Raw genomic sequence first — 13,194 nt, 5'->3', positions numbered from 1 at the left:
ATTTTGAAGTAGGTCAGTTGGTACTAAGGCGTATTCTGCCGCATCATGAAGAAGCAAAAGGAAAGTTTGCTCCAAATTGGAAAGGCCCATACATCGTAAGGAAGACATTGCCGAGAGGAGCACTGTATTTAGGCGATATCGAAGGAAATGACCCCGACACAGCAGTAAATGCAGATGCAGTTAAGAGGTATTACGTCTAAATCATACTCCAGTGGTCCTGACACGTTGAAAATGGCGAAGGCGTTTGTTCCCCACTACTTCCCAAACACTACCCAATCCTCTCCACCAACTTTTGAGCCACTTACAAAACAAAAAAAAAAACAAAAAAAAAAGAAAGAAAACAAAAACAAAATTTGATTGAGGCCTGAACTACGTTTGACTTGATTCCGAAAGGATACGTAGGCAGCCTCTCCCTGAGGTTCAGTCACACCAACAATAAAATCCCATTCACCCTGAAATTGAAACTGGGGCACGTCGAGCAGTTTAGGAGTTAGTATCATCTACCTCTCTTTACCAAGCACAAACCTTCAAATCAATTACCAAATATGATGGGGAATCAATAAGCGTCACAAACAAAGACCATCACACTCTGAATTGAGAGAGATAAAATGAGAGAGTCTCGGCGGTGAAAACCTTCGGGCACCACGAGGCGACGGGAGTAGAGAAACCAAAATGAGAGAGCTTGTTTAGTAAAAACTCGCAAAGAGTGCTATCAAGCGATGACAGGAAGAGAAATGAGAGAGGTCAGCCAGCGAAAACCCGCAAAGGGCGTTGTTGGCCGAAAAGGAATGACGCCACCCCAAGAAGGTCTCGGCAAAGTTCCACCGGTTTTGGAATCACAAATCTGTTCTGGTTCAGGAAAACGCAAGTTCATGGAAGGTCGGACGTCCAGTCCAAAGAGCATGTCATGTCATTTAAAGCCAGCGTTATCTTCCTCAGATAAGTCTTTCTCGTCCCGGAAAGGGTATTCTTTTTCTGATTTGTTTTCCCCTTCTTTGTTTCTTTTCGAATCCATTTTGCATTTTAACCCCGAGTTCAGGACACACCGGAAAGAGCAGGTGGCAGGTTTGTTTGCACGGAATCCCGTCTCATGAAGGAAAGCACCTCATCTCGTTGATATGATTACCCAAGCATGATGAATCATGACGTCCCGGAGTAGAGGAAAAAGAGAGAAATCTTGAAATCTTCCCCAGCAAGTCCACCTTCGGACAAATCCCCACAGAGTCTCCCCCTGTACAAAACCCCACAAAGTCTCTCTTTTTGTACAATCTCCCACAAAGTATCTCAAGCAAAAAAAAAAAAAAAAAAATCCCTAAACTGAATTTTCCTTTCAGCCAGCATTAGAGTTTTAAACTCTAAACTGAGCTTTTCCATGCAATCAGCATTAGGGTTTTAAACCCTAAACTGAATTTTCCTTTCAGCCAGCATTAGAGTTTTAAACTCTAAACTGAGCTTTTCCATGCAATCAGCATTAGGGTTTTAAACCCTAAACTGAATTTTCCTTTCAGCCAGCATTAGAGTTTTAAACTCTAAACTGAGCTTTTCCATGCAATCAGCATTAGGGTTTTAAACCCTAAACTGAATTTTCCTTTCAGCCAGCATTAGAGTTTTAAACTCTAAACTGAGCTTTTCCATGCAATCAGCATTAGGGTTTTAAACCCTAAACTGAATTTTCCTTTCAGCCAGCATTAGAGTTTTAAACTCTAAACTGAGCTTTTCCATGCAATCAGCATTAGGGTTTTAAACCCTAAACTGAATTTTCCTTTCAGCCAGCATTAGAGTTTTAAACTCTAAACTGAGCTTTTCCATGCAATCAGCATTAGGGTTTTAAACCCTAAACTGAATTTTCCTTTCAGCCAGCATTAGAGTTTTAAACTCTAAACTGAGCTTTTCCATGCAATCAGCATTAGGGTTTTAAACCCTAAACTGAATTTTCCTTTCAGCCAGCATTAGAGTTTTAAACTCTAAACTGAGCTTTTTCATGCAATCAGCATTAGGGTTTTAAACCCTAAACTGAATTTTCCTTTCAGCCAGCATTAGAGTTTTAAACTCTAAACTGAGCTTTTCCATGCAATCAGCATTAGGGTTTTAAAACCCTAAACTGAATTTTCCTTTCAGCCAGCATTAGAGTTTTAAACTCTAAACTGAGCTTTTTCATGCAATCAGCATTAGGGTTTTAAACCCTAAACTGAATTTTCCTTTCAGCCAGCATTAGAGTTTTAAACTCTAAACTGAGCTTTTTCATGCAATCAGCATTAGGGTTTTAAACCCTAAACTGAATTTTCCTTTCAGCCAGCATTAGAGTTTTAAACTCTAAACTGAGATTTTTCATGCAATCAGCATTAGGGTTTTAAACCCTAAACTGAATTTTCCTTTCAGCCAGCATTAGAGTTTTAAACTCTAAACTGAGCTTTTCCATGCAATCAGCATTAGGGTTTTAAACCCTAAACTGAATTTTCCTTTCAGCCAGCATTAGAGTTTTAAACTCTAAACTGAGCTTTTTCATGCAATCAGCATTAGGGTTTTAAACCCTAAACTGAATTTTCCTTTCAGCCAGCATTAGAGTTTTAAACTCTAAACTGAGCTTTTTCATGCAATCAGCATTAGGGTTTTAAAACCCTAAACTGAATTTTCCTTTCAGCCAGCATTAGAGTTTTAAACTCTAAACTGAGCTTTTTCATGCAATCAGCATTAGGGTTTTAAACCCTAAACTGAATTTTCCTTTCAGCCAGCATTAGAGTTTTAAACTCTAAACTGAGCTTTTTCATGCAATCAGCATTAGGGTTTTAAACCCTAAACTGAATTTTCCTTTCAGCCAGCATTAGAGTTTTAAACTCTAAACTGAGCTTTTTCATGCAATCAGCATTAGGGTTTTAAACCCTAAACTGAATTTTCCTTTCAGCCAGCATTAGAGTTTTAAACTCTAAACTGAGCTTTTCCATGCAATCAGCATTAGGGTTTTAAACCCTAAACTGAATTTTCCTTTCAGCCAGCATTAGAGTTTTAAACTCTAAACTGAGCTTTTTCATGCAATCAGCATTAGGGTTTTAAACCCTAAACTGAATTTTCCTTTTAATCAGTATTAGGGTTTTAAACCCTAAACTGAATTTTCCTTTCAGCCAGCATTAGAGTTTTAAACTCTAAACTGAGCTTTTTCATGCAATCAGCATTAGGGTTTTAAACCCTAAATTGAACTTTTTCCTTTCAGCCAGCATTAGAGTTTTAAACTCTAAACTGAGTTTTTCCCATGCAATCAGCATTAGGGTTTTAAACCCTAAACTGAGTTCTTCCTTTGATCGGCGTTAGGGTTTTAAACCCCAAACCGAACCTCTCCCCAGCTAGCCGGTGTTAGGGCTCCAGCCCTGAACTGAGCATGCATATCCTCTTTCATCAATTTTATGAACTTCCTGGTGAATAATTAACGAAATTTTCCTAGTGAAACTGGGGCAGAAAATTTCGTTCGTTTGTTTGTTTTTTCCCGCAGGTCTAACCTCGAGCCACACGGATCGAAATGACCCACGAGATGAGTCTCAACTCAAAATCAAAGAAGAAAAAGAGGTGTCCCAAGATTCGGATTAAATGGAAGGCGGATTGACTCCAGCATTTAATTAAGGTCCTGAACCCTGCCGGTCGCGCCTCACTCAGTATCCCAGAGATTAAACAGGTCACCACAACTCGCAAGCATCAAGATTCAGATCGGAGTCTACAAACAGAATCAGCTAAGACCCAAGATCAAGTCGTAAAAGAATCATAGATAGGAATCTTGTAACTAGCAGTTGACATACACATAAGTAGTTAGCTCAGTTTCCAATTTCCATTTGGTTGTAATAAGGCAGTCAGTAACGTAGCAGTGGCAACAGCAGCAACAGTAGCAGCAAGCATCGCAATCCCATGGTAGTCCCAGCTACCAAAACCTCCCGAACTACATTGACCTGATTCCTGTTTAGCCCAGGATCTGTAGGAAATCTTTGAAGCAAGATTCGGTCAGATCTTTCAAAAAAAAAAAATGCTTCATACGGAGTGGTCTATAGGCAAAAATCGCTCATACACGCTCACTTTGTCTTTGCACGGAAACCCTTCGTGTTTCCGAACAAAGAGGGGCAGCTGTGAGCACGTGATTTTTGTTTCGCACGACAATCGCTCCAAAAAGAAATAAAAAAATAATAATTGGGCCTTGCTGTACAATTTTGAATTCCTGTGCGGCACCTTGTTGATTTATTTGTGACTTCGGCCCATTTTTATTTATTTACTTTATTAAAAATAAAATTCAAAAATATATGTGTCCTGCATAATTCAAACCGTAATCCGGTCGTTAAATAGAAAATCATGAATAGGCATCTTCGTCCGTGATTTTATTTTTGTTTAACTTTACTTGTTTGAAATATTTTAGTGTGCAAATAATTGTATTGAGTGTGTATTTGATTTTAATTTGATTTTGGCTTAGTTTAGTTTTAAAGTAAAAAGGAAATAAATAAAAAAAAATAAAAAAAAAGAAAGGGTCCCTTTATTTTTCCGGACTTGGGCCAATTTTAACAATATTGGCCCAAACAAACAGCCCAAGACCCAGGCCTGCCCGGTCCAGGCCACCTGATGCCCAGGACGTCCAAACGACGTCGTTTGAGTCGTGCCTGATCTGGACCGTTGGTCTCAGAGTGATCAACGGCCAAGATCAATTCCCTATAACCCATCAATAAACCCGACCCATCTTACCCGGACCGACCCCAACCCTTTACCCTTGAAACGACACCGTTCCACTTAAGCTATCAGATCCAGACCGTAGATCTAGATTGATCTAACGGTCGAGATCAATCCACCCATTAACTATATAAGGCCATAATCCTACCCTGCCCCCCTATCCGGACCCCAGCCTTCGTCTTCAACCTCATCCCCTTCAAACCCTAAAGCCGCCCTTGTATCCTCCACCATGAAAACCGGCGGCATGAACGCCGGTGACCTTCCCCTGAACACCATAGAACCCCCATGCCATCCTGAACCTAAATCTACCAACCATACACTTCGAATCCTACCCCACCTGCTCGAATCTTCATTTGAAGATTCGAGTCGGAACCTAATCTATACCAACCAACCCAAGCTTCACACCAGACACTCCCCAGACCCCCTCGTGACCAAACCATACTTGGTTTGGTCCGAATCTGATCAGGGAAGCCTGAATCCCAGATCTAAGTTTGAAAGTTTTGTGTCCTTAGTCACTGGTTCATACCGGTTCAACCGAAGAGATTAAGGTCTAATGGACCTTAATCGAAGTGTTTCTCATCTGAGAAACACTTCGATTAAAGTCCGTTCAGCCTTAAGAAAGGTCTGTCCAAGTCCGAGTTCAAATTTTTAACTTTGCAAGCTTTAAGGTGAGTTTGTTTTCTTTCCTTTATTTGTTTTAGTCCGTGTGATTTGTTTTAAATATCTGGTCATGTTTTGTTTCAATTTGTGTCTTTAAATTTTACCACCTTCTGATTGACCACTTTGCCTGAACCACTGTGTTTTGTTTGAACCCCTCCTATTCTGATAAGACGTGTGTATTGGTTGTATTCCAAATTTGTACTGACTAACTGATTCCTCAAAGTATAATCCTGCTTAATCAGTATAAGTCGAGTCATGTGTCCCATGCTTTTGAATGTCTGATTTGGCTACGTTTGTGTATGTTAATGCTAATATAGTCGAGTCGACATGTGTCGTCAATTAGTTTCAACTGTCTGAGCAAAGTTAAATCGATTTGCTTCTATTGAACATTTGCCTGAATCAATTAAGAGCCAGTTTAGTTCACTTATAGCTGTTGGATTGTTTGTGTTTAGATTCTGAATTGGAAGGCATGTGCACTCGTGCACAGCATGTGCATTGGTGCATCTCATGTGCTTTGTGCACAGCCTGTGGCCTGCATAAAGGTCCTTTGTTTGATTTTAAAATGGTTTGACAGCATATGCTGTCAACATATTCCGCTGCCCATATCTGCTTTTAGTTAATAAAATGGGAAAGTTAAGCCTGCCAAGGGAATGATGGGGTTTAATAATTAAATAGCTAAAGTAGAACTGAAAAGAAGATGGGCACATAGGAGGGGTTTCTTTTGATCTATCAGGCTGTAAAAGGAGTAAGATTGAGGCTTATAAAAGGGGGAGCTGAAATACATAGAGGGAGAGATAGGAGACAGAATTGGGCAGGAGAAGGGGGCATGAGGAGATAGACATAAAAAGGGGATAGAATCAGAGGATAGGGAGGATCAGACCTGAAAAAGAAAATATACACACACAGTGAGGGGATTGGGAACCTTAAGAGCTGAAAAGGAAAAACAAAAACACAGATAGAGAGAGGTTAAGGGATAGAAGCTATACAACCAACAATCAGAAACTTTTTCCTCCTATCATTATTGGTGTTCAGTTGTTCAACTGGTTCAGATCAGATTCTGATCCTTATGAAATTCCAGTTGTGTCCTTTAGTTGAGTGTTTTTATTGGTTTACTACTGGTTTGGTCTGTCTGGAATCCTGATTCTACTCCACTGGGTGTTGCTGTTATTTGGCTATTGCTTTCTATTGGCCATAGTTGCATTTCTGCACTCGAGCCTGTTCTTGCTGCTGCTATTTTGCTCACTATTGTCGTTGCTATCTTGCCCTGCTGCTGCCGCTATTTAGTTTCTTGCTGCTGCTGATTTCCCCATCTTTTTCTTCTTCTCCTTTGCATTTTCAGTGTTTCCAGGTACACATTTCAAACCCAACTTTGGTGTTAACTGTAACAATTCAAAAGCATGAAATGAAAGGAGTTTCCTGAAGAAGATTTAGATATCTGTTTGTAAATGTTTGTGATATACTGACTTCAGATTGTATAAATTGATTAGTGTGATTCATGTAACGAAAGATTAATTAGATAATACTCCATCAAGTTTAGCCTCTAGCTTCTTAGTTTGTAGTTGTTTGCTGGTACAAAAATATAATGACACAATACAGAGAGGGCATGGAGAATTAGTATAGATTTTGACTAGGATTCCCGTTCAACTGAGCGACATGCATAGAATAGAATATTTCCACCTTACACAAATGTTTCTTTGTTCATTTTAATTTTCTTTTATCATAACTCGTTAGGCAGTACATAATACTATGTTCAAATCCGTTAGTGACAATGCCTAGTAGTTAATTCCTTTAATTCGGCCCCAATCAGTCTAGTAAATTTCAATTCAAGAAATGTTTGGACACAAGTATAATGTTGGGTCAATCTCGAGTGTAATTTCTTGGCCCAATTAAAGTATGTTTCATGAGTTATGACATCCCTCCACTTTGTAAATAATCAATCAGAAATTGATAAGAATCCGAATTAAGCAAAAGCCTATAGTTGAATTAGCACACACCTTTTCTTCTAGTTTTAGAGACAAACGCATTAGAAATGTAGCCACTTTAGGATATCTTTTTTTTTCTAAAAAAATAGAGATGAGCCTCGCCAAATAAAAGTGCAACAATTGTGGGGCCCTCCATAAATAACCATGATAATTATCTAGAACTCAAGATAGGCCATTTAATAAATTTCATGGCTTTTCTACAAAATAATAACGCGTTAGACTCTTTAGGCACGGTTTAAGTAAATTATATTCTTAAAATCGGGTGCACATTGATGTGACCCAAATTCAAGTCTCAACGGAGTCAAAAATGTGTTAACAACTACGGGTGCATTGATTGTGACGTGGTTCGATATGCATTTTCACGACGTTGCAATTCTGTAAAATAAATGATAATAATAAAAGCGGTTAAAACTTAATAAAAGCACATAAGTCACAACATGTATTTAAATCAGATATTTAGCCATTATAACAATTTAAGCGACCGTGCTAGAACCACGGGATTCGAGGGTGCCTAACACCTTCCCTCGGGTCAACAGAATTCCTTACTTAGAATTTCTGGTTCGCAGACTTCATTTGGAAAAGTCGAATATTTTCCTCGATTTGGGATTCAAGATAAACCGGTGACTTGGGACACCAAAAGCCAAACCTTTCCCAAGTGGCGACTCTGAATTAAATAAATAATCTCATTTCGAATATTGTCACTTAAATTGGAAAAACTCCACTCGCGCATTTAACCCTTCGGGAGGGCGCGGAAAAAAGAGGTGTGACATGACACGAGTGATGTTGCGGTTGGAGCCGTCTTGGGTCAAAGAGTGAATAAAATATTTCACCCGGTGTATTATGCAAGCAAAATAATGAATGATGCTCAAGTGAATTACACAGTGACGGAAAAAGAGTTGTTGGCTATTGTGTTCGTAATGGAGAAGTTTAGGCCTTATCTTATAGGTGGCAAGGTGGTAGTTCATACCGACCATGCTGCACTCTGATACTTGATAATGAAGAAGGATTCCAAAGCTCGGTTGATGAGATGGGTCTTGTTGCTTCAAGAGTTTGATTTGGAGATTGTGGACCGGAAAGGGTGTAAAACCAAGTGGCGGACCACTTGTCCCGCTAGGAGGAGGAGGGGAGGCCCCGTGATAGCCTTGAAATTAATGATTCTTTCCCTGATGAGCAACTTCTCTCCATATCAGTGAATAATATTCCATTGTTTACGGATGTTGCCTACTTCCTTGTGACTGGTATTGTACTGTATGAGCTCTCTTCTAACCAAAGGAAGAAGCTTAAATGGGATAGTTTGGACTACTATTGGGATGAACCTTACTTGTTTAAGATCTGCACTGATGGTGTGATCGGGAGATGTGTCTCGGAGGAGGAGCAATTGAGTATTTTAGAGTATTATCATTCCTCTCCCTACGATGGTCATCATGGTGGGGGCGAGGACAACTTCAAATGTTCTTAGTTGTGGTTTTTACTGGCCAACATTGTATAAGGATGCAAGTGAACTTGTGAAGAGATGCGGCGAATGTCAAATAGAGGGTAGAATTTCAAAGAAGGATGAGATGCCTCTCACCAAAATTCTCGAAGTTGATATCTTTGATGTGTGGGGCATTGATTTCATGGGCCCGTTTGTTAGTTCATGTGGAAACACATACATTCTAGTGGCAGTTAACTATGTTTCAAAGTGGGTTGAGGTCGTGGCTTTACCCAATAATGAGGCCTAGAGTGTTGTGGCGTTTCTCAAGCAGAGTATTTTTACTAGGTTTGGCACTCCTCGAGCAATCATAAGTGATGGGAGTTTCATTTTTGCAATAGAGCTTTTGACACTTTGCTTGTAAAGTACGGTGTCAATAACAAAATTTCTACCCCTTATCATTCTTAGGCGAGTGGCCAAGTTGAAGTCTTAAATAGGGAAATCAAGAGTATATTGTCTAAGACGGTCAATGCAAATAGGACAGATTGTTCAAAGAAATTGGATGATGCTCTTTAAGCTTATAGGACTACTTACAGGCCTTCGATAGGTATGTCTCCATACCGGTTGGTGTTTGGGAAACCTTGCCATCTACCATTCGAGTTAGAGCACAAGGCCATGTGAGATTTGAGGAAGCTAAATCTTGAATGGGATGTGGCAGCAAATCTTCGTGAAGAGCAGCTTAATGAACTTGATGAATTCCTATTTCATGCCTACTCCAGTTTGTCCTTGTACAAGGACAAGATGAAGTACCTTCATGACAAGTATGCTCGTGGAAAGGAGTTCAAAGTGGGTGATTTGGTTCTCTTGTTCAATTCTCGGTTACGTCTGTTTCCGGGAAAGGTTAAGTCGAAATGGAGTGGACCTTTTGAAGTCGTGCTTCTGACTCAATTTGGTGCACTTGACTTGAAAAACAAAATGGAGAGATCTTCAGAGTTAATGGGCATAGTGTCAAGCACTATCTTAGCAAGTTTGATGACATCCACGCGGTGACAATGATCCATCTAAAGTGATTTGATGGTAACCTGCATCGTGCCGCGACGTTAAATCAGGCGCTTCTTGGGAGACAACCCATATGTCTTTCTTTTTGTTTTTCTTTGATTTTCTTCTTAGTATAGGATTTGCTTTTGTACTAACTTGTTGTAAGATGTGTTTAGGGCTTTTTCGATGCAGTGCAAGACCAAATTGGAAAAAATATTGCACTTTCTGAAGTTTGGACCGCTGCCGCGCTGCATTTTTTGAGGCCGCATTGGCCTTATCACGAGGGCAAAATTTAATTGCGGTCCGCAGTGCTAAATGGTCAAAAGTTGAGGTTCTCTGAAGTTTTAACCGAGGCCGCAATGTATTTTTTGAGGTCCGCGGTGCATTCTCTGTGGTCCGCGGTGAAGTTCGTGACAGTGCCCTTCTGGGTTTAATAACCGCGGTCCGCGGTGGATGTTTCGTGGTCTGCGGTGGGTAAGTAGTGTGGGTCCCAGGTCTTTTTCTATAAATAGGACCTCAGGCCCCTTTTACAATTTTTGCTCTTTGCATTCTCACATAATATTGAGTACTATTCACTCACACACTAATTTGCACAACATAAGAACTGAGCTTCATCTGTATTGCATCTCACTTCTGGTAATTCAAATCTATCCTTAGTCTTTCATTTTGTTTTTATTTTCTTTTAATTTGATAGTTCTTACTTCTTCTTCTTCCTTTTTCTTTCAATCTTTAACTTAGGATTCTATAATGTCAATTAGATTAGGTTTTAATTAGTTAGAAATGGTGATTAACTACCTAGTAGGTTGATAATATATTGATTAATGTTAAAATGCACGAAACTTTGAAACTTTAGGTGTTGAGCCAAAAATTTGACCGTCGCGGTCCACGATCAACTATCTTTTGAGAGATTTTCAAGCCTTGATAACCGCGGTCCGCAGTGGCATTTTATGCGGTCCGCGGTGCCTTGCCACAACCACACATCATTTTTTGCGGTCCATGATGACCCTTATTCAGAGGGTGGGTAGTTTGAATCCCACCCTACTACAGTGCGCGGTGCTATTTTTCATGGTCCGCAATGGTACCTTTGCGACCGCGATGTATTTTATGCGGTCCGCGTTCAACTGTTTTCAATCATACTCTTCACTACTTCTTCTGGTATTGATACTAACAAACATTAACTAAATTCTCCTTGCAGACAATGGTTAAATCAAGAGGAGGTGGTGACAAACAGAAAGGAAGAGGGGAGCCCTCCTGGGGTAGGGGACGAGGAATGAAAAATTGACCCCACAGGTTCAGAAAGCAATTGGGGAAACTAGGAAAATCATCAAAGCTGCAGATAGAGCTACTTCCCATTTAGAGGGAAGTGAGTATTTTCCCTCCCAAGAGGCATTTGAGTCTGATTCAGTGCCAGAGTATGTACCTGACTTTCCGGAGAGATTTAGGTTGAGAGATTTACCTACACCTCCGGCCTCTCATAATGCTCATGCTTCAGTTCAGGTTTCTTCTGAGTTGTCTGAGGGCTCAGCAGAGAGCAGTGATTAGTGCAGCCTCTACTTCACCTACAGCTTCAACACCCGGTAATGATCCCATTGATGAAGAAGAAAGGGGTGAACCCCAAACCGGGGGTGTGGAAAGAACAAGAAACCCAGAGGCTTGGCAAAGGAGATTTGTTAGTGAGGTTGCATACCACAAGTTCCGAGAGTGGTGGTCCTTGAGGAAATTGATTCTTGAACGAAAATTCATTGAGATGGACCTTCTGCCTCACAACCCTAATGTGAAGAGGCAATTCAGAGAGCGACCGAGCTGGGAATATTTTACAAGCAAAGTTTGGGATGCAATCAAGGAGTTCTATGCAAATACTGCCCACATAAAAAAGGGCACTAAAGTAACTAAGGTGCGGCATTTGACAGTGAAGTTCGATGGGAAGATAATTATGACTACCCGGGCTTTCCTAAGGAAGATGGATCATTATACTTGGAAAAGGTACATTGGATGAGGCAGCCCGTCCGTGGTTAGCAGAATACCTGGCACTCCTGGGCACCACCCCAGCATGGTTGACATCAGGAGTTCAAATTTTGAGGAAAACATTAAATTTCGAGGCGAAGGGGTGGGAGACTTTTGTATATAGTAGGCTGGACCCCACTACCAATGAGAACTCTATGCTGGTCTCCTGGGTGATATTGGTGGTTTCTATTATGGAGGGGTTCCCCATCAATATCGGAGATGTTATATCTAGGGTGATCACTAGGGTGGTCAATGAAGGTGATAGATCATACCCCTTCCCGAAGTTCCTTACAATGTATTTTGAGGACCAGGACGCGGAGAAAAGGAAGTTTGACGTGAAGGTGAAACCAAAGATGCCTTTTTCATGGTACAACCTCAAGGCTGATGACAACCCCAAAGCCAAATATCCTAAAGGTAAAGTCACTACTTCTACTGGCCAGTCTGAAGAGCCAGTAATAGTAGTCACTTCTTCTCAGCCTCCCATAACTACACCAGATATTGCCTCTAGACCATCTACTTCCACTGCTCCAGTTATTCCCTCATCCTCACCCTACCCATTGACTGCCCACCGTTCGAGCCAAACACTTTCCAGTATCAACAACTAGATGCAGACAACTACTTCTAAGCTGTCTATGCTTTCTAGCTCGGTGGCAGCCCAGTCCATACCCCCATAGCCACAAGTTCCAACTTCAGTGGAAAAGACTCTCAAGGAGCTTTTGGACAACCAGAAGAAGGTCCTAGAGAACCAAAAGTTGATTATGGAAGCTATAGATGCTCATGGGAAGTCATTGAAGGAGCTGACCAAGCAGACAAAAAAGTTGAAGCATACTCAGGCCTCAAAGGAATCTGTGAAGAAGTTGAGGGGAGAAGGGGAGAAGATGAAGGCTGCTGATCATCTACCATTAGAGCTATTATTGCATGACCAACCTCCAGTATCCCAAACTGAGCGGGAGCAGGATCAGGAGTTGGAGAGGGAACCAAAGAGGAGGAAAGTGATCCCCCAGACAGATGATGCAATGATCGAGTTGGAGGATCCGCAGGGGGGTTCCTCTAGCCAGCCTCAGGTCCCAGAGTAGGCACAAGTTATAGAGATCCAGTCACAGGTTCCCGAGCAGTCATAGGACCCAGGGACCCAGGCTCATGACCCCATGTAGATGGAGGACCAATAGGAAGTTTTCTTTACTTTCTATCTTCTTCTTGAGCTTATTTTTTGCTAGTTAGCATTGAGGACAATGCTAGCTTTCATTTGAGGGGGTAGCCCTATTTTGATGATGTTGGACTGTAATTATGATACTATTTTTCTTTTTGTTATGCTTTTTTACTTTTGGTATGTACATAATTTTACCAGTTTATTTCACTTTTCGTATTTTGCAATCTTGGTTTGTATAAAAAGTTACTTTCTTA

This window comes from Nicotiana sylvestris, chromosome 9, assembly GCF_000393655.2.
Source record: "Nicotiana sylvestris chromosome 9, ASM39365v2, whole genome shotgun sequence".
NCBI classification, from domain to species: Eukaryota; Viridiplantae; Streptophyta; class Magnoliopsida; order Solanales; family Solanaceae; genus Nicotiana; species Nicotiana sylvestris.
This window is presented reverse-complemented; position numbering follows the sequence as displayed.